The sequence below is a fragment of the Vicia villosa genome, linkage group LG1 (genome assembly GCF_029867415.1).
Source record: "Vicia villosa cultivar HV-30 ecotype Madison, WI linkage group LG1, Vvil1.0, whole genome shotgun sequence".
Lineage (NCBI taxonomy): Eukaryota > Viridiplantae > Streptophyta > Magnoliopsida > Fabales > Fabaceae > Vicia > Vicia villosa.
Genome location: NC_081180.1, coordinates 249235403 through 249259534, shown reverse-complemented (window position 1 = coordinate 249259534; position 24132 = coordinate 249235403).

Genomic DNA, 24132 nt, shown 5'->3' with positions numbered 1-24132 from the left:
ACGCATATCATCCGGGGCATTCACATACTACATATCACAAAAAGCCCAATTTTCATTTGCAAATCCAAATCCTTACAAAGTCTAGTTCTCGTCCTGGAAAACCATCAAATCCAATTCTCGTTTGGTAGTCAATTCCCGTCTGACTATTACATCAAAATCCAAATCCCATTTCAAATCCTATTCCGATTCCTATTCCAAACTGCTTCCCAAATCCTATTTCAAATCCTATACCAATTCCAAACTAATTTTCCAGTCCCTATTTCAAAACCTATTTCAAATCCTATTCCAATTCCCGTTTCAAATCCTATTTCAATCCCATTTCAATTTCTATTTCAATTTCAAACTAAATCGTAACCCTCGCGTTACGTCTTATCACGGCAGTGATAATGGCAATTTCAAACTAAATCGTAACCCTCGCGTTACGTCTTATCACGGCAGTGATAATGGCAATTTCAAACTAAATCGTAACCCTCGCGTTACGTCTTATCACGACAGTGATAATGGCAATTTCAAACTAAATCGTAACCCTCACGTTACGTCTTATCACGGCAGTGATAATGGCAATTTCAAACCAAATCGTAACCCTCGCGTTACGTCTTATCACGGCAGTGATAATGGCAATTTCAAACCAAATCGTAACCCTCGCGTTACGTCTTATCACGGCAGTGATAATGGCAATTTCAAACTAAATCGTAACCCTCGCGTTACGTCTTATCACGGCAGTGATAATGGCAATTTCAAACTAAATCGTAACCCTCGCGTTACGTCTTATCACGACAGTGATAATGGCAATTTCAAACCAAATCGTAACCCTCGCGTTACGTCTTATCACGTTAGTCCCTTGGCAGTGATAATGGCACCTTCTATTTCAATCCAAATCGTAACCCTCGCGTTACGTCTTATCACGGCAGTGATAATGGCACCTTCTATTTCAATCCAAATCGTAACCCTCGCGTTACGTCTTATCACGGCAGTGATAATGGCACCTTCGATTTCAATTCAAAATCGTAACCACCGCGTTACGTCTTATCACGGCAGTGATAATGGCACCTCCTATCTCAATCCAAATCGTAACCCTCGCGTCACGTCTTATCACGACAGTGATAATGGCACCCCCTATTTCAAACCAAATCGTAACCCTCGCGTTACGTCTTATCACGGCAGTGATAATGGCACCGAGCTCATTTGCAATAGCCAAAACTCATTTCAATTTCAGTCTCAACCCTAACCATGACCTATTGCGTTAGTCCCTGAGCAGCAGTAGATTATGTCTTATCACGTTAGTCCCCTTGCAGTAATACAAAGCTACGTCTCTTTGCAAGTAGGGATTTATTTTCCCTGATCACAAGGTTTCTCGAACAGTTCTTCCAATTGGGTTTATCACGTTAGTCCCTCGGCAGTGATCTTCTTCAAAATTTCATCAATAACAAACAAGGTTTTATTTTTTCTTTTCCAAAGTTACTAACTGCAACTAACATAACTAACAATCATGCATCATTCAATTAACATACCTCATTCATATATAATGCATATACATACATCGCTCTCATTTATTTGGAGAAACTCACTGCACCATAACATCGCATAAAATTCAGGTTGCCTTTTTAGGCCGTGCTAAAAAAAAAAGCATCTGGATCCTTCCAAAAAGTATATGCTTCACAAGGAGAAGGGTATTTACCCTGGATGGCATCTTTAAAGCCCATCTCCCATGGAATTTCTTCCCAACAAAGGCAAATTTCAGGGCATTTTAGTGTTCAATCATCTTCTACCTTTAGATTACGATAGGCAGACGTGCCTATCCGACTCTTCAGGTTTAAGAAGATTGAACAGGGGCAGCTGTCATACCCCAAAATTTGCCCGATCCAATCTGTATCTTTTAATTCATCAGGGGTCAAAATTAAGAGCCATGGGGTTTGACATTCCTATTCTCAAACCCGCCCTCTTATAAAATATCCTGAGAAATAAATGGGGTGCGATTAACAGGTGTTTCAAGGGTTTCATCATTTGTTAATATTATTTTCCTTTTACTAACATTTGCATTTTTTTGGATCATTATTAATAATTTTTATTACTTCTAACTATTAATATTTAATATTACTAATTTGATTATTAATATTAATATTAATATTAGGTGATATTAGTATTAATATTATCTCAGGTTATTATTATAGAGTTTGTATATATTAACTATTACTATTATTAATTTTATTATTAACTATTATTATTAGAATTAGTTTTAGGATTATTAGGTTTAGTTTTAGTAGGCCCATTAGGCATAGAAAATCCTAACTTTGACTAATATAAATAGGATTGATTTTAACAATTAGGGGAGGCCAATTTTCCATTCAACACACATCTGTATATACACACAAACAGAAAACATCAAGAACAAGATGAGAAGAAGACAACAATGGAGTGCGTTTTCAGATTAGTCGGTAACGACTTTGCTATTGTGGAGGCTGATATCTCGGCAGTTCAATTCCTCTACACCGATCCAAGCACAAAACCTCGAACCAGTCCACCAGCAAAGCCGCGAGTTGAAGGCAGCGACGCACCTTCATCCTCGATCTCGATGTCGTCGATACACAACCGAAGTGCCACTTCCGATTCAATTCCATCTAATTCAACTCAGCCTTGCATCTTCAGATCAGAATCGGCGAAACGCTCATCCCAACCGCATCTCCTCCACCGCACATCAAACCGAGCCCCACACAGAGCCGCCGCCATATTTGTCGGTAGATCTGTCTTCCAAATTTTTGTTTACATTTGATGATTGGCTACTTGTTGTTGTTTGCCTTGTAGTTATCACAAACACGCAGGAGAGGAGAAGGATCTACTGAAGGAAATCAAAATAGCTTGGCTTCAATTTCAAGAGAATGGCTTCGCGTTTTACTCACGGTTTCTTTCTTTGAAAATGGAATGAAGGATAACGATACAACCAACGTTTTGAAGAAGGAGAAAATTGAATACTCAGCTACTATTCAATTTTTCAGCCACGTGATATTTCTAGAGTTTTGAGGTTAGTACTTTCTATCTCACTTTTTTTCTTTTTATTTATAATAATAATGACATTCATTTAGATTAGTTTTATTTGGTTAATTTCTTTAGTTAATGGTTTTTTTTTCAATTATGAAACGTAAAAAACACTAAAGAATGTAAAATTTGTTTAAGTTAATTTGTAAATATGGTTTTGTCTTCCTTCTCAAATTAAATATTCTTATACACTTGTAAATAAATGTGTTAATACATTCATAACCTTGTATATTAACTTATTTATTTTTTTTCTCAAATCAAATTAATTTTCACAAATAATATACGATGGGTGAGTTTCGAGTTCACCGCATCTTCGAATTGGTATTCTTGATATGACACCAATTGTTTTAGCTAATTTAGGTGATCATTTAGGTGGATCAAAGTATTAGGGTTCGCCCAATCCCATTGCCATTTGGCAAAACATCAACCATCAAATAATTCTCTCCTCGACCCGACTAAAGCCATTAGTCACATTAGATGAGAGATAAAAATAATAAAAACAATCAATTCTAACTTCCCCTTTAACGGATAAACGGCGGATGAATATCTATTTCATCCCGCCTTCAAATTAGTCGACTCTCGATGTCGTACTGATCAAATATCTGAATAAAGCAATAAAATAATTTAATTAATCCTTTATTTAAATTCTCTCCTCGACCCGACTAAATCTATTAGTCGCTGTAGACGAGAGATAAAAAATACATGAATTCAAAATACATTTTAATTTGCTGCCCGCGACGATCAATCTATCGATCTGAGTAACCAGCAATGCCCCATAATCCGTTAACTATAATGATCAAACCTATTGATCACTGTAACTAACGGTGCCATATTAAATCAGGGTTGTACGCCCAAACATTCAAAACACACTAAACCACGATACTACGGATTTTTATCCTAGGCAATTCAAAATGCCTTTCAAATCAAATTCAAAACTACGACAAGGTAACTCAAAATACCTTCAACCTTCATAATCAATTCTAAGGCGTACAACCCTGTGCCCGAACTACGTTGACTCTGATTCTCCATAAGGAGATACGTAGGCACTTGGCAACAAGGCGAGTCCCCCTCCCTAAAATCTCAATTTTTCCCCTATTCAATTCTTTAGCCATTAAATCCTAATATTTTAGCCATAAACCTTTACCTTAGATTCAAAGCCAATAGGAAAGGGTTGAGGGTGCCTAACACCTTCCCTCAACCTGATTATAATAACTTACCCCGAATCTCTATCTACGTAGGGTTTCCTATTCGCCCTTCAGAATAGGTGGCGACTCTAAAAACCTTTAATTTTAGGGCAGGTTGCTACAGTTGACAAAAAACATCTTTTGGTAACGACTATGGGCATTGTACTTGATCAAATAAGGCTGCAATAATTATTGTTGTAAAAACATTTGTTATGACAGCGACATCAAATGTCGCTGCAAAACTTTTTGCAACGACACTTATACCAACGATATGCAACGACATTTTTTTTGTTGCAAAAAATACATTTTGCCACAACTTCATATTTTTCTCAACAATATTTGTCGCTGCAAAAACTCGTTTTTCTTGTAGTGCTAGTTATGTTCTCCCTAAGCTTAGGTTTCACCTAAACCCTATAAATAAAGTATCCATAATTTTAGAGCCTATGTTTGTATTGATATCATTATGTGTAAAATAAGTATCATTCTTATACCTCCATGTTTCATATATTGTTTTAGTGAAAGTTATCTTTAGGATTTAAGCGCTCCAGCCTTTCCGTTTACAATTATGAATTATCCAACTATATTCCTCCTATCAATTCTTAGGATTATGCTTAAATTGTAACCAGCCAAGCACTTATTTTCAAATGTGTTACTGGCCCTCACTTATTTCTTTCTCTATAAATATGAGTGAAGATTGTTAGAAGACGAAAGTGTTTGCAATAATTTCATCTGTTTCGAAATTCTTTTGAAAACTTGACACACAAGAATGACACCAAGTTTCATAATCATAACATAACATTGATTGAGATGTTCTTCATCAGTACGCCAAACAAGTAAAAAGACAGCGTTTTTTTGCTTTAGGCAGCGCTTTAAAGCACTGTCTATTCCACCGCTGCCGTTGGTAAAGGCAGCGCATTTTTTCACCTTGAAAGCGCTACTAAAGACAGCGCATTATTGATACTATAATATGCTATCAATTAACATGCTTATAGTGACTTCATACATATATCTCTCTTGCTCATATATGTGTCTCATCTTTAATACATTTTTAAACAAATTTGGCTCTCATGTTATCTACTTTTTTCATCTACTATACTATGAATGCTAGCATTTTATCTATGTTTCTCTCGTTACTCTCCTCTTCTGTTTTTCTTGTATCTCTTTTGATGTTGTCAAAGGGGGAGATAGATGCTGAGTGTACGGGGGAGCTCAGCTGAGTAAATAAATGCTGATGCTGAGTGTACGGGGGAGCTCAGCTGAGTAAATAAATGCTGAGCGTACGGGGGAGCTTTTACCACTTATTGCCAAAGCTTCTACCGGTTTGCCATCATCAAAAAGGGGGAGTATGTGAATACAAGATCACACTCACAAAGATGTTTTTGATTCATGGCAAACTCAACAAGCATTCAAGCAACAAGGTACAAGCAGAAGAACTCAAAGAAAAACAAGCTTTGGTCTCTCATAACAGAGCAGGTCGACCCACTATGCGGACAGGTCGACTCAACACAAGCAAAATAAGAGGAACTCAGAAAATCAGCAGTTAGGTCGACCTACTCCCAACACAGGTCGACCTAAAATGAAGAAATTTACATATCATTCTGCTAGGTCGACCTACACAACAACTAGGTCGACCTAATCTGTGAAAAATTCCCCAAAACGCATCTGAAGTGGATTCTGGTCGACCTACTTCTTTGACAGGTCGACCTAACTGGGAACAAATGACATCCAAAAGATATGCAGCTCTGTTAGGTCGACCCAGCCCTAAATTAGGTCGACCTATCTGATCAAAACTGACCTCCAAAGGATATGCAGCTCTGTTAGGTCGACCCAGCCCTAAATTAGGTCGACCTATCTGATCAAAACTGTCAAAATTTCTGGTTTTCTCTGCATCAACTGAAAAGCTCTCATATATATTGTCCAAGGTTCAATTATTGAAAACAACACCAAAGACTGAAAGATACACAAAGGCTTATCATCTTCGTTCTTCGTCATCTCCAACACAATTACACATAATCATTCTTGCGTTGAGGGTTAGTGATCGAGTTCGATAACGTCCATGGAACGGAATTGAAGATTCCTAGTGGGTGAAGATTTGTGGGGTTTTTGGTGAATAAAATCCGAGGGTTTTGTCCTCCAAGATAGGTGTTTCTTGGGGGTTTTTATCAAGAGTTTTCATCGAGGATTCGGCTGAGTGTGACGATTGAGGAACAAGGGTTCAAGCAATTCAAGACACTGCAGAAAGGAATCAAAGTGAAACTCTTAGATCACCTTGATCTTGCTCAAGATTAAGGGGGAAGAAGATTCAAAGGATCAACATAATTGGTTTATCGTTTATCGCTTTGTTTTCTTCTTTGTATATACTACTTTCAACATTAACGGAAGATTTCCCAATTTCAATTTGGAATTGGGGGCAGACGTAGTCGTAGCGAGGACGATCGACGAACTGCCTAAACAAATATCGTGTTCTTGTCGCTTTTACCTTTTCATTTACGTTCTGTTCATATTTGGTTATAATAGCAAATTGATCAACGATTCGAGTGTTAAGATTGTGAATTAAAAATTATATAAACATCACAATCCATCACACATTGAATCACCATCAATTTGATCATTATCACCAAGTGTTTGTGTTTTTGCTTATTTCATTATTGCTGCATTGCAAACGTCGTTCATCATATAAGAAGTTAATTGATTTTCAATAGAGCGACGTATTGATTCTATAGTGTATTCTCTTATCGTTTATTTCAAGCTGGTTAGTGGTTTTAACACATATACAATCGTTTCAATAGTGGTTCGGAATAGACGCGAGTCGATTCAGAATCACTTCCGCTTAAAGTTCAATTAATTCCGCAAAACTGTGTAAGATCTATTCACCCCCCCCCTCTAGATCCTAAGGCCAGCGTCTAACAAGTGGTATCAGAGCCTGGTTTATTCCGTGCTACGTGAAACACTTATTGGAAAGATGGCTTCCGGACCTAAAGGGGCTCACAATAGAGCTCCAGTTTTCAACGGTGAAAACTATGGCTATTGGAAGGATTGTATGTGTGTCCACATCAATGCAATTGATAGGAACATCTGGACAGCTATTGTCAATGGTCCCTTTCAGATCACCATGACAAATGCAGCTGGTGCAGTTATTCCAAAACCAGAAAATACTTGGGATGCTGAAGATGAAAAGAGATATGCATACGATTGGAAAGCGAGAAACATTCTAATCTCAGCTCTAGGAGTTGATGAATACTATCGCGTTTCCCATTGTAGATCCGCTAAAGCTATGTGGGACACATTGCAAGTTGCCTACGAGGGAACGGATGATGTCAAACTAGCTAGGATCAATACGTTAGCTCAAGAGTTCGAACTCTTCCACATGGAAGATGGTGAATCCATCGAAAACATGCAGAAGAGATTCGTTCACCTGAAAAATCGGTTAAATTCTCTTGATAGACCTTTTTCCAATGCAGTTGCTACTAACAAAATCTTAAGATGCTTGAACAGGGAATGGCAACCCAAGGTTACACTAATAAAGGAAGCAAATGATCTAAACACCTTAGACATTACCACTCTCTTTGGTAAATTAGAAGAACATGAACAACACCTTAAATGCCTTGACATGCATGAGAAAAAGGCAAAGAAAGAAAAGAACATGGAGAAAGAGGTAGAGAAGAAGTCAATAGCTCTAAAAGCTTCAAGCTCCAAGACCTCAAGACAAGAGCTAGAGGATAGTGATACAAGTGATGACGAAGACTCCGATGATGAGAAAATGGGACTGTTTGTGCGAAGATACAACAAATATCTAAAGAAAAATAGAGCAAAACATTGTGACAAAGGCTTGATCAACTATAGAAAGCAATCAAACAAGTTCAAACAAGATGACGACAACAAAGGAAAAATAAAAGGCCCTTGCTTTAATTGTGGGAAAGCCGGTCACTACAAACCGGATTGTCCATACCTTGAGAAGGAAAAAGAGAAGAACCAAAGCAAAGGTCATAACAAATCTAAGAGAGCCTACATAGCATGGGAAAGTGATTCATCTAGTGAAAGCTCATCAAGCGATGAAGAAGAATCAGCAAACTTATGCCTTATGGCTCATCAACACAAGAAAAAGAAAGCTGAAAAGTGTCTTGACATTGCCGAAAGGTTGTGGTTCCTTGATAGCGGATGTTCAAGACACATGACGGGAGACCTATCTCTTTTCGTTGAGTTTCAAGCAAAGAAAAAGGGGTATGTCACCTATGGAGATAACAATCGAGGAGCCATACTTGGTAAAGGAAGTGTAGGTAACCCTTCTACCACTACTATAACTGATGTGCTGCTAGTAGAAGGCCTTAAACATAATCTTTTAAGTATAAGTCAATTGTGTGACAAATATTTTAAAGTAATGTTTACAAATTCTGGCTGCACAATAGAACATACTAAGAAAAGAGACATTATGTTTAAGGGCTTAAGAGTAAACAACATCTACATGTTAAACTTGGATGAGGTATCTAAGTCTAGTACCAAGTGTCTAATTGCTCTAGGCGAAGACTCATGGCTTTGGCATAGACGTCTCGCCCACATAAATTTTGACTTACTTAATAAAGTTGTCACAAAAGATTTAGTAATCGGCTTACCTAAAATGAAGTTTTCAAAAGATCATCTATGTGATGCTTGTCAAAAGGGAAAGCAAACAAAAATCTCTTTTAAATCAAAGAACGTGTTTTCAACATCACGCCCTCTTGAACTACTTCACATGGATCTCTTTGGCCCTTCAAGGACTAAAAGCATAGGTGGAAACACCTATGGTTTTGTCATTGTCGATGATTACTCTAGATTTTGTTGGACAATCTTTCTACCTAGTAAGGATCAAACTTTTCCAGCTTTCACACAATTTGCAAGATTATGTCAAAACAAAATGAACAACAAAATAGTTGGAATTCGAAGTGATCACGGTGGAGAATTTGAAAACTATCTTTTTGAAAAATACTGTGATAAACATGGAATTGAGCATAACTTTTCAACTCCTAGAACACCTCAACAAAACGGAGTAGTTGAACGTAAAAATCGGGTTCTAGAGGAGCTGGCAAGAACAATGTTGAATGAGGGTAATCTACCCAAGTATTTCTGGGCTGACGCGATTAGTACCGCATGTTATGTTTTGAATAGGATAATAATACGTCCTATACTGAACAAAACTCCCTATGAATTACTAAAAGGTAGAAAACCAAATGTATCTCATCTCCATGTATTCGGTTGCAAGTGTTTTGTCTTGAACAATGGTAAGGATAATCTTGGTAAATTCGATGCTAAAGCTGATGAGGGCATATTCCTTGGTTACTCACAATCTAGCAAAGCATATCGGGTATATAATAAGAGATTACTTATAGTAGAAGAGTTAGTACACGTGTCTTTTGATGAATCTTATACAAAATATGTCGAGAAAGGTCTTTCGTTTAATGGTGCAGGTCCATCCTCTGAAGACATTGTCAAGGATAAGGAAGACGAGAATGAAAGTATTGTAAAGAAAGATGCTGAGAGAGAGAAAGATGAGTCTCATGATGAAAATGAAAAAGAAAGCATCTCAAACAATGAAGAACTTCCTAAGGCCTGGACAAATGTGAAAGACCATCCAATTGACAATATAATAGGAGACATCTCAAGGGGCGTTACAACACGCTCAAAGATAAGTAACTTCTGTCATCATTTTGCTTTTGTTTCACAAGTTGAGCCGAAAAACGCTAAGGATGCATTACTTGATGAGCATTGGCTAATGGCCATGCAAGAAGAATTAAACCAATTTAAACGGAATGATGTTTGGGACTTAGTCCCTCATCCGGGAGATCATCAAGTAATAGGCACTAGATGGGTTTTTCGTAACAAACTTGATGAAAACGGCGTTATTACTAGAAACAAAGCGAGATTAGTTGCTCAAGGTTATAATCAAGAGGAAGGTATTGATTATGAAGAGACATACGCTCCTGTAGCACGTCTCGAAGCTATTCGTCTCTTACTTGCTTATGCGTGTTCTAAAGACTTCAAACTATTCCAAATGGATGTTAAAAGTGCTTTTCTAAATGGCTATATAAATGAAGAAGTCTATGTTGCTCAGCCACCCGGCTTTGAGAATTACATGTACCCAACTCATGTTTATAAGCTGAAACGTGCTCTATACGGTCTTAAACAAGCCCCTCGGGCTTGGTACGAACGTGTGAGCAAATTTCTTCTTAGTCAAGGGTACTCTAGGGGTAAAGTTGACACTACTCTCTTTATTAAAAGAAAAGATAAAGATATTCTCTTAGTCCAAGTTTATGTAGATGATATTATATTTGGGTCGACTAATGCAAAACTTGTCAAAGATTTTTCTAAGCTTATGCAGAGTGAATTTGAGATGAGTCTCATGGGTGAGCTGAATTTCTTCCTTGGCCTACAAATCAAGCAACTCAGTCATGGAACGTTTGTGAATCAAACTAAATACTGTACGGAGCTGCTCAAAAGATTTGGAATGAGTGAAGCTAAGGAAATTGACACACCTATGGCAACAAATACTAATCTAGACAAAGATGAGAAAGGTAAAGAGGTTGACGTGAAATTGTACCGAGGTATGATAGGTTCACTATTGTATCTTACTGCCTCAAGACCAGACATTATGTTTAGTGTGTGTATGTGTGCAAGATATCAATCTTGTCCAAAAGAATCTCACTTAAAAGCTGTCAAAAGAATTCTGCGATACTTACGTGGAACTACTACATATGGCCTATGGTATCCAAAGGGAAATGAGTGCCATTTGGTAGGATTCTCCGATTCAGATTTTGCTGGCTGCAAATCCGATAGAAAAAGCACCAGTGGAACATGTCATCTATTCTCAAATTCATTGATAAGTTGGCATAGCAAGAAACAAGTATCGGTTGCATTATCTACTGCTGAGGCAGAATATGTAGCTGCTGGAAGCTGCTGTGCACAAATATTATGGCTCAAGCAACAACTTCTTGAATTTGGTATTAAGCTTGATCGCATACCTATCATGTGCGACAACACAAGTGCCATAAACTTGAGTAAAAATCCTGTCTTACACTCACGTACCAAGCACATTGAAATAAGACATCACTTCCTATGAGATCATGTAGAGAAAGGAGACGTTACATTTGAGCATGTAGAAAGCAAGAAGCAACTAGCCGACATCTTCACCAAACCTCTAGCAACGGAGCAATACTTCAACATTCGTAGGGAATTATGGATACTCGATATCTCTAATTTGGGCTAATTACGTTTGTTCTCTCTTAATATTATTCCTTTACTTTATATATATATTTTTCTGCTAACATTTCTCTTAGCGTAAAAGTAGTTCATCATCAAGCCAGGCGTCATTCCACATTGACTAAAGGCTGCCACCAAAGTTGACACCTACATATTGAGAAAGCGGTAACATAATTGTTGTTCACTTCCAAAAATATTATTGATACTATAATATGCTATCAATTAACATGCTTATAGTGACTTCATACATATATCTCTCTTGCTCATATATGTGTCTCATCTTTAATACATTTTTAAACAAATTTGGCTCTCATGCTATCTACTTTTTTCATCTACTATACTATGAATGCTAGCATTTTATCTATGTTTCTCTCGTTACTCTCCTCTTCTGTTTTTCTTGTATCTCTTTTGATGTTGTCAAAGGGGGAGATAGATGCTGAGTGTACGGGGGAGCTCAGCTGAGTAAATAAATGCTGATGCTGAGTGTACGGGGGAGCTCAGTTGAGTAAATAAATGCTGAGCGTACGGGGGAGCTTTTACCACTTATTGCCAAAGCTTCTACCGGTTTGCCATCATCAAAAAGGGGGAGTATGTGAATACAAGATCACACTCACAAAGATGTTTTTGATTCATGGCAAACTCAACAAGCATTCAAGCAACAAGGTACAAGCAGAAGAACTCAAAGAAAAGCAAGCTTTGGTCTCTCATAACAGAGCAGGTCGACCCACTATGCGGACAGGTCGACTCAACACAAGCAAAATAAGAGGAACTCAGAAAATCAGCAGTTAGGTCGACCTACTCCCAACACAGGTCGACCTAAAATGAAGAAATTTACATATCATTCTGCTAGGTCGACCTACACAACAACTAGGTCGACCTAATCTGTGAAAAATTCCCCAAAACGCATCTGAAGTGGATTCTGGTCGACCTACTTCTTTGACAGGTCGACCTAACTGGGAACAAATGACATCCAAAAGATATGCAGCTCTGTTAGGTCGACCCAGCCCTAAATTAGGTCGACCTATCTGATCAAAACTGACCTCCAAAGGATATGCAGCTCTGTTAGGTTGACCCAGCCCTAAATTAGGTCGACCTATCTGATCAAAACTGTCAAAATTTCTGGTTTTCTCTGCATTAACTGAAAAGCTCTCATATATATTATCCAAGGTTCAATTATTGAAAACAACACCAAAGACTGAAAGATACACAAAGGCTTCTCATCTTCGTTCTTCGTCATCTCCAACATAATTACACATAATCATTCTTGCGTTGAGGGTTAGTGATCGAGTTCGATAACGTCCATGGAACGGAATTGAAGATTCCTAGTGGGTGAAGATTTGTGGGGTTTTTGGTGAATAAAATCCGAGGGTTTTGTCCTCCAAGATAGGTGTTTCTTGGGGGTTTTTATCAAGAGTTTTCATCGAGGATTCGGCTGAGTGTGACGATTGAGGAACAAGAGTTCAAGCAATTCAAGACACTGCAGAAAGGAATCAAAGTGAAACTCTTGGATCACCTTGATCTTGCTTAAGATTAAGGGGGAAGAAGATTCAAAGGATCGACATAATTGGTTTATCGTTTATCGCTTTGTTTTCTTCTTTGTATATACTACTTTCAACATTAATGGAAGATTTCCCAATTTCAATTTGGAATTGGGGGCAGACGTAGTCGTAGCGAGGACGATCGACGAACTGCCTAAACAAATATCGTGTTCTTGTCGCTTTTACCTTTTCATTTACGTTCTGTTCATATTTGGTTATAATAGCAAATTGATCAACGATTCGAGTGTTAAGATTGTGAATTAAAAACTTATATAAACATCACAATCCATCACACATTGAATCACCATCAATTTGATCATTATCACCAAGTGTTTGTGTTTTTGCTTATTTCACTATTGCTGCATTGCAAACGTCGTTCATCATATAAGAAGTTAATTGATTTTCAATAGAGCGACGTATTGATTCTATAGTGTATTCTCTTATCGTTTATTTCAAGCTGGTTAGTGGTTTTAACACATATACAATCGTTTCAATAGTGGTTCGGAATAGACGCGAGTCGATTCAGAATCACTTCCGCTTAAAGTTCAATTAATTCCGCAAAACTGTGTAAGATCTATTCACCCCCCCTCTAGATCCTAAGGCCAGCGTCTAACATAAGTCAGCATATATGCACCAGATTTTCACCATTTTTGCACCAGGTTTTTACCAGAATTTGCACCAAAATTTCATAAACTTGAAACAAATTTGTAGCTTCAATATAAAATTTGAAACAACAACAACATCAATATACATCTTCAATCCATACACTAAGAGAATACTGAGAACAATAACTTATACAAAATCTCAGAACCTAAGTTATGTCAACATGGATTCTATACAAGAGAATTCAGTTTAAAAAAAAAAGCCTAAGTTATGTCAACAATTACAAGCATTTTCATGGTGAATTCTTCCTAAGAGCTAAGACAAGTTGTTCATTCTTGAGAGTATTCAAATGCCTTCTTCATAAGATAAGGGTACATCAAAGTATCCTCACACCACAACGAAGTTGTTGCATAATATTGAAGAATTATTTAATGTTTGTTTTTAAAATAAGAATTGAGGTTACAACAACTACCCTATTTTTCCATAAATAATTTTAGTTTGAATCCAATATATGTCACCAATGGCCGATAAATAAAAAACTAATTATTTCATCTACTCTATATATAGAAAAGGGCCAGAGGAACTGCCCTTTGTTATGATAAAATCACTCAATCCTTGCATTTTACCTTTAATTTCTTCTGTAAAGCCAAATAGTTTTTCATCTCATTCTGCAGCCTGAAAGATAAAAGAATAATTTGTAAATATTTCCAAAATTTCACGTTCCAGCATAAACATTGGTATTCATACCTTCTCTTTTGAATCAAAATACTATTCAGTGCCTTTTCATGAAAAGGACTGAAAAGAGAAAATATGTGTATCTAGTGCTTTGTCCTTTCCGCAACAGAAAGATGCTCAGGAAATAGATTATCAGAAAGAACCAATTCCATGCTCTGTGGTCTGAAATTCAATTAATAAACATTTACTTGAGACAGGAGAACTCAAATTTCTAACTAGCAATCTAGAGTGTATAAGCTGCCCTGAACTCCTTGTAATCCTTATCATAGCAAAGCATCAAAATTTTACATAGAATCTCTTCAAAGTGATCCATAGTTTCCATGCTTCCTTCACAACATTTCTTACAGTAAGATTGATATATTTCCATCAACTTCTGTAAGGCCCTCTTTTTAACAGATATCTGAAAAAGTATTTTGACTTTCAGGAATTATGTAGTTTGTTCATTTATCAGGTAAAAATAAAAACTCATCAGCACATGCCTTTTTATCCCGAAGTCTTTCGGTGGCTTCAGCCATTAGTTTCAAGGGAACGCGCTTTAGGTTTGAACTGCAAATATCACAGGCTACAACAACCGCCTGCATCCTAACTCGGTCATCAAAGTCTAATAATCGACCTTTTATAGATGCTGCTCGGTTGAAAGGATAACAATAATTACTAGGATGAAATTATGTGGGCATTGAGAGTAGTCACAGTTGGATTATGAACTACAACAACACTATGCGATTTCATCGACCCTAAAGATTCTAGTGGACCAAACACGTTCCTCAGAAGTTCGGATGAGTTTAGAGGGCCAGATGTGATCAGACCAGTTGTCGGCAGAACGAGAGGTTTTGCTCCATTTTACACTATACAATTAAAACACCAAATCGTAATAATTCTAAATCATTGAGAATGATTAATGTTACCTTTAATTCTAATCAAGCAAAATCTGGAAGTATGACATGTTTAAATTAAATATATCTTAAACCTTCACATGGGTATTTGTAACAAGATCTCCATAATATGACTCATGATCATGATGTCCATGGTCACCTTTTGAAAAATATCATTTTATTTGGAGATACTACCACAAACTTTGTATCAAACATGCTAGAACAATGAACATAATAACTGTATCCATGATTCCTAAGTTACTTTAACTATATGCAAGACACATGATTCCTTTGCTTAATTCACAAATTCATGGGTCAGATTCTTTATTTTCTTTTTGTCATAAACCTGATTTAAGTGACAAGGAGCTCAAACACTTGAACAAGAAATTGATAATTATTTGGGGCTATCATTGGTATATTTACGGAGTTCGCAGATTTTGACAACTGAATAAACATCTTATTAGACAACACCTGGAACTACATAAACAAACTGAATCCAAGAAAGAACTAGTAACAACTGCCTTAAAGAAAAAAATTCCTTTCTGTCAAGAAATTTGGCTAGACTGTAGGATACTGACACGAAAATACATCACACAGCATATTAAAAAAGCTATTAAAATGGTTCCAAGTATAATTAAAAGATCTTGGCATGACACAAATAATCCCTTATTAGGGAAAAGCACTTTATAATCACTTATTCACTCACATGTATAACATAAATTGAAAGGCGTGATAAGAAATAAAAGCAATAAATCTACATTGAGTTTAAGAAATTACCAGGATTGGCAGATTGTGTAGCTAACCCAACCGATGACTCTTTCTACAACAAGAATCACAACAAAATAAAGTGAGACATTGTAATAGCGATTAGAAATAAAACAAAGTTGCAGTGAGAGATAATGTTCTTGTGGATTGTGCAGAAGGTAACCTCTTGTGGTGCAGCACAAAGAAGATAAAAGCAGTGGTAGTTGCGTTCCGGACCATTAACTTGGCAAACCCGAGATCTTTCAAGAAGGTACACACATCAATCATCTTGTAATCAAAACCAAAATAGGTTACCAACATCCATACCTGGAGCCATCCACTGCCCTGAAGCTTCAATCGAAATTGAAATCGAGCTCGTCGACGGAATCATCGGCCGCGATTGAATCTTCTATTTTGATTTATTAACCGAATCTGCAGAACCCTGAACAATATCAAAAATCAAGAACCCTAAAAATTGGGGAAGATGACGCAAACCAGAATTTGCGATAAAATGGAACTCTAACAACAATAGTTGTTGGGTCAAATCCAACTTCGCTAGAATGATAGTAACCATAGGTGACGACCTTCATCTTTGCAAGCAACTTCTGCGATGACTGTTTGGCTTCAACACTGTGGCTGGGTTTTAGGGTACCACTTCTTGCTGTGTAGTTAGAAACGATGAAAGACCAACAAAAATGGTGCGAGATTGCATGTGGGTCTTGGTCGATTATGGGCGTGAGCATGATTTAGGGTTAGGATTATTGTTGATAGAGGCGGAGAAGAAAATGATAGGAAGAAGACGAGAGAGTATGGAGATTCACTCCCTATTTATGCTTTTAAAAATTTTCAAGTTGTTTTGATAATGATGACACTTTGAGGGATTCACTCCCTATTTGTGCTTTTAAAAATTTTCAAGAGATAGGTTAAGCATATCCAACTATCAATTTTGCTAATTTTTTTTATATATATTACATTTTATGTTTTCTCATTTTTTTTGTTTTTCTTTTTTATTCAACAAATTGCCTTTATTAAAAAAAGTATATATAAATATATTAATATTAATTTACTTTTAATTATGAATAATATTTTATGAACATATCAATAATTCACATTTATTTTGTATTTTATAATTCAATTTAATTGATAGTATTTGAACCTAGCTTCAAGTAGTTGATGGTCAAGTATTTCGTTTTATATATATAATAATAATATTTTACTCAATGTCAACTTGAATATAATATAATATTTAAAATAGATTATTTAATTTTGTTTTATATTTTTTGAAATCTTTTTCTCTTTTTAAAGATGAAATTGTCATTTTTAATATATTTTATAATTTAACATAATTGATTTTATTGGATTAAATTTATATTGACTATTTATTTAAATAAATAAAAATTAAATAATTAAAATGATAAATTTATTTATAAATGAGTAAAACATAACTTATACGTGAGCATAATTCTAGCATATGTATTAATGATAAGTGGAGAGTGAGTGACCGTTTTCTCACATTTGCAAAATAATATGGGTGAGGGGGTAACTCAAATAGCGTGTCCTATTTTATTTATATGAGAAATTGATCGTTGATGGCAACTTTTACTTATATTTATGTATTAATGGAAACAAATTATTGATTTTTATAAATCAATAACTTTTTTTCATATGCAAAATAATAGGGTAACAAAAAAGCCAAATTTACTTATGTAAATAGATTAGAATATTCTTTTCTATCATGTCTCTATACTATTCTACGCACCAAACGGACTCTTAAATCTCAATTTTAAGGATAAGAATTAATTTTAAAGGGGGAATGAGAATGCTACTAAAAATCTAAATAATAGGCTAAAAAATCAAGTTTGTTTGAATAATGGTATAAAATGATAGATTAATATACTATTTTTCAAAATATTTGTAACACACTGTATATATATCTAGAATATACATTATACACAACATTAATTGGTACAGACACAATCCTAACTGCCTATTAGCATCATTGACAAACTTGACCAAAAATACAAAATACAACATATGGTACAAGATATGGAAAGTGACAAAAATAATAATCTAAGAAATAAGTACAATATCCATATTGTACAATCCACAACGAAAGATCACAGCATCAAAAGCATTAAAACATCATCAACAGCTCCTCACGTTCTTAACCTACAAAATACCTGGAAAAAACAACAAAAAGATGGAGTGAGATAATAATCTCAGTGAGTCCCCCTATCATATGTGTCCATTCGGCTCTACAGGGTTTCTACTTGATTTCTAACTCAAGTATTCACCTTTTGTTACTTGTGCATCACTCACATAATGTAACTAGGACTTGAGCAACTGAGGGATATGGAAACATGTCACTTGAGTTCTTATAACTCAATAAATCACTATTCGGATTCACAAAACATCGATTTCCAACCGGACCTACGTTAGGCCAAGGCTTGGTTCACACATACTCGTATGATTCAACTTTCGCGGTGGATATCGGGTTTCCCATGGGACTCTAACCCACTTCAGAAACCATCACTCGTATGGGAATCGAACCCACTTTAAGTATCTTTCACCATATGAGACTCAAACCCATTTAGGTGTCTATCTTTCTCCCATGTACGCCATGGCAGGGATTAAACCCAATTGAGGCACAAATCATTGGTGATACATCCTCATTTTATGCTTTACATAAACCTCTCAAATGGTATGTGCATAAATCAAGGAAAAACATCTGAATAGGTGATTGATTCTCATATACTTGTGATTGTTCTCATCAATCACTAGGTGTTCACAACCACCAATTCTAATGGCATCATAACATAATCTATTCTCATTACATAATCAGACATGTCCCATACAAAGCATGTTAATGTATCATCCGCGTGAGTGCTTGTCCGTTGTACACACCATGTACTATGACGTCCAAGCATCACTATCTAAACCATTTCATGACCTAAGTTTTCTTTCTAAGTCATTTACCTAGTATTCTCATAAGTTTACCTCACTCATGAGTTTTAGTCATGTTATTATGCATTCAATACAATCAACAAGTCACATTATAATTCACGGAACGAAATACATAATTAACATTACAAAAATTCATGCATAGGTTATGGAATGCATCACATAACCAACACAACAACAATTCATAACATGGTTCATAAACATCCCTAATTAAAACAAACAATACTCATGGAATCCTATGATTTCTCCTTCTCGCATGATGAGACATTGGATTACTATTCCCGTTTTGTGGTGGAAACAAGAAATCGACTTTCTAACCAACTTCAATTCCAACATATTGCACGTAAATTTTTATCACCATTACTCTAATCAATCATTGTCATATAAATATATTTTTACTTCACTATCTAATAGAGCATTGACATAGCTTTCCAACGCTTTCGGCCGTGCGTCATTCCGATTTATGGTTCTCAAGTTACGACATTTTTTGTTAAACATAACACAAGACTTGATGCATGATGGGCGGAATCCTGAACTGTGTTTTACCCATGGCCTGTTCGTCTTCAAGGCCCATAAACCTTGTGTAACCGCCCCGAATTCCCTTTTAGCGTTTTGACACTTTTGGAATTGATTCGAAAGGTACCAAATTCCCTTTTAGTGTTTCCAAGATCCTAAAAATCTAATATCATCATCTAACATACCAATTCCATTTGGACCATCTCTTTGATCCATTATAATATTGAATTTTTTTCCATTAATAAAATTAATATTCATAATACCTCTTCAATATTTCTCTTTTTAATATGTATGAAAGTTATGCACATAATATGTATGAAAGTTATGAATTTAAGTCACCCAATATTCATGCACCGAAGTCAATTGGTTTTCTCAAGCACCATTAGCACTTTGTTACAGCTTATAGTAAATACAATTAAATAATGGGAACCAATAAAATCTCTACATGTTATAATTTCAATAGTATTATAACCCTCCACGTTCTTTGGTTTCATAAACTACAAAATTATCATAAAAACCTAAATTCCCAATTTTTTTCATGTAATTTTTTCCCTAAAGCCATACTAACTAAGAACTCACCTTAAGAGGTGAAGATGATGAGATGGTGATAGTGGTGAAGATGATGATGGGTCCATGGCTTTGTTCTTCCTCTTCTCCATGTTTCCTCTCTTCTCTTCTTTCTTTCCCTTTTCCTCTTTCTCTTCTTACTCGTTCTCTCTTCTTTTTCTCTTCTTTTCTTTTTCTTTTTTTCTTTCTGATATTTCTTTTCTTCTCATCTCTACCACCACCACATGTATAAACATATAATATAGTATAATATATAATATTGTGTGGCTAGTAACACTTGTGGGAAATAAATATCTCAAATGATATTTTTTCACTACTAGACCAATTGACTCATTATTAATGTTACCAAAATACTCCTTTGGGTATTAATTAATAATGGCCGGTCTCTTTTAGTAAAAATTGATTTCTTCTGAGTTCATTAATGACTCTATTGAACTCAACTGGCATCAACTGATAGCCAATAGAGCACTTAGGAACTCAGTTTGTCCCAAGTGACAACAATTGACATCCAACTGAGTATTTAAGGGAATATGCGATGTTACATTCTCCCTCCCCCCTAAATTGAAATTTGTCCCCGAATCTCGTCCAACTAGAGAAAAGAAAGCTTCTTACACCACTGTATTAGGTCAACACTTGACTTCACTTCCTGTCTAATCCTCTAACATACTTTGATTTCAAATAATCTTCATTAGCAAATTTCACTCTTTATTGTGTAATTTCTAATTGAAAACCATAGAAACACCTGAGTTTCATAAATACTGCGGACTAGTTCATACAACTCTTGGAAAATCCATACTTCCTCTGAGCACTAAATTCCTACACTCATACTAGAACCTTACCATTCATTCTCATGCTCAATAACCTTCTTTTCTACACAAGGATGAAGAATATGACCAACACTTCCGTAGTAGATACATAAGAGCCACACTACAACGACCATGCAAAACAACATATTAAGAATCTTCTACATTTGGTACTATTAATCTGGCTTAGTTTGAAAGTACCTGGACCTTAATGTTACAATCCATTCTAAGTCCTCCATAGGATTCTAAACCACTCACGGGTTATGCTGACACAAGAGTTCAACCAACCAAAAATTTAATACCATCTAGAAATTCCAAGTCGTTAATAAGACAACACTACCAAAGGGACCTTACCTAACAAGAATGTAATTCGAGTTTCCAATGCTGCTCATGGAACTACACAATTGGCCACACATCTGGGGTTACATTACACTTCCTATCCAAAACCATTCATCTTGGTTTCCTTGCTTCATTTCACTGAAAATTATTCTAACTTTGGTCCATTATAATGAGCATTCTGAGTTACACACTAAACTTCCAAAATTCCTCAATTCTCAATCTTTCCTGGAATAATCATTCATGGATTTTACCAATAAGATATAATGGTATTGCATAAATCTAGTACCACTCTCATGGGGTCTACCTCTGAGGCCATGTATCTGAGTGAACTATCTTAATGTCATACCATAACTACCTACATGTACCTTCTCGTCACTGAGCAGGATAGCTAACTGATCTCCTCGAGATCACCACTTGATAAGTATCTTTCAACTTCGCTCTCTATGACTCTCATTAATCATACAAGTGATACGTCAAAGACTTACTCACACTGAGCAGGGTTCACAAGATTAGCTCCCAAGGCGTCTAACTTCCCCGACGTCTCAACATATGACCGCTCCATAAGACACCCCCAGAAATTCCAATTTCAAAACAATCCTCTAACCTGGATTAACTCGCAATCCTATTCTCAAATTCGCACATCCATAATGGTTCACCAAATATATACCGATATACTTAGTTCTAATAAGATGTGAATGTCATACTCCTTAATCAATCAATTCAAATACTACTTAAGAAGATAAACAATAACAAAACTTCCAATAAGCCATTACTACTTTTGTCAACCAAATAACACACACTCAAGATAAACCTCAACATTCCCACACACTTACTGACTTAGATTCACTTCCATACTTAACATTCGTTTAACATTTCACCACACAAAAGCTACTTATCTGCACGACTTATAACTTGAAACTCTTATCAACTACTCTCAAGACCACTCAATATAGTCCTTTTCATAACTCATACTTTAGTTCCGGACCCAAGCTTGCCTTGGTCTCGGTTGCTTGCCAAGACTTGGACTCTAAGGTCACAAAACTCATATCCTCAAAATAAAAGTGCGGTTAGCACATTGAGTTCACTTGCATGTTATCTCGCATAGTAAAATATTTTATTAAATGAATATACTTTCATCTAATAATATAATCATGCCATCCATGTATATGAATTCATGATATAAAATGAAATATAGTCAGATGGATAAACATATCTCCAAGCATAATCCAATCAATACATGCATCTTAAGTTAGGGGTGGCAAACGGGCATGCCCATGCCTGTTTAGCCCGCCCCCACAAAAGCCCACAAAAAAACGGGGCGGGTATTTTCGAAAATACGAGCTCAATACTAGGCCCACCCTGTTTAATCGCGGGCATGCCCACTCTGCTTTTTTTATATAAAAAATCCAATAAAAAACTTTTTTTCACTACAAAATAGTAGCTATATTAATTATGTATTCCATAAACTCTTGTATTTATTTATATTGTTTATAAAACAATTATTACATCATGTCTTAAAATGAGAGACAACATATATGCCAATTTGTAAAATAATTATTACACCATGTCTTAAAATGAGAAATATTTGAGTGTGTAAAATAGTTATATAAAAATCAACACTAAATTTCTCACTGCATCACATGAAATTTGCTAATTTAAGAATGCAAAAATTAGAACTTATACCAGTATAGTATTTTACACAAATTTTGCAATTGTAGTTATAAAACAAATTTGTAGTTATACAAATAAATTTGGAACCTAAAATGAAGTAAATAATTTTACGAAGCCATAAGTGAGAAAATATCCATTAAAATGTAGATTTAATAAACTCACATCAAATCAAGAAGATGAAGTTAATTCATCAAACTATTACTAATTCATCAAATTATGCAAAAATAAAAAACAAACTCACATTATGAAACAAAGAGAAAAACAATTATACATTATGAAGAAATCATAAACTATAGAATAAATTTCATATTTGCAGTACCTTAATTTTTTCCCAGCAGTAGATTTAGCTTTTTTTGAAGTAGATGGTAGGCGACAGTAACAAGAACAAGTTTGTGTGTTATGTGATAGAAGGAGAGAAGAAAATTTAGAAAACCTAATCCTTTTACTTGTATTTTATTAGTTAATAGGTCAAATTTTGTTTGGACTTTGGAGTGTGTGTATGAATAGTATAGGTATAGCCCAACAAGAATAAAAAATTTAATTTTTTTAACCATGCCTGCTTTCGCCCCGTTTTTTTGTAGGGCAGGGCGGGACGGGCTTACTAAAAAATGCGGGTCTGAAATTCAGGCTCGGCCCACACTAAATGATGGGCAAAACGGACATACCCAACGGGTCGGGCTCGTTTTACCACCCCCTATCTTAAGGTATGCAGTGTAGTATGATATCACTAAGATAATACACTAAAGATAATTTTGAGCGGTTTGGGAGCAATATAAAGGTGCAATACCATTAACTATAAACAAAGAAGAGTGTGGATTTAGCATGGTGGTTTAGTTACAACTTTTATATCATATATTTTTTCCGAAATCATCACATGCCTTCATAAAAAATCATCATTGCCTTAAGGTAGTTCAAGGTGAAATATTGTTACTCCCGTACTCAACTCACACTATTATATCTTCACTGATTACTTCAAGTAAAGAAAATTAACTAGGTAGAGAGTTTCATTTAACTAAGTATAACTAGGTACTATAGAGTTTTATTAAACTCTCTTTCATGGGCTACTAAATCAGTTTCATTGAAAGAAACTACCTGCTCTATAAGAAGCCACTTTCCCAGCGCTTGAAAGATATTAGCATGACATTGTCACATGATTATATATTATTGTGTTATGTAACATGCGAAGAATAATGAGTTAAGCTTCAAAATAATGAAACAAGAAAGTAGACTTTTCCACTTACGCAATGACTCTATTTTGGTCAAAAACAAAGTCAGTATTGTTCCAAATATTAACAATAATAACTACTACAACATATGTATGATTCAACAATTCAAG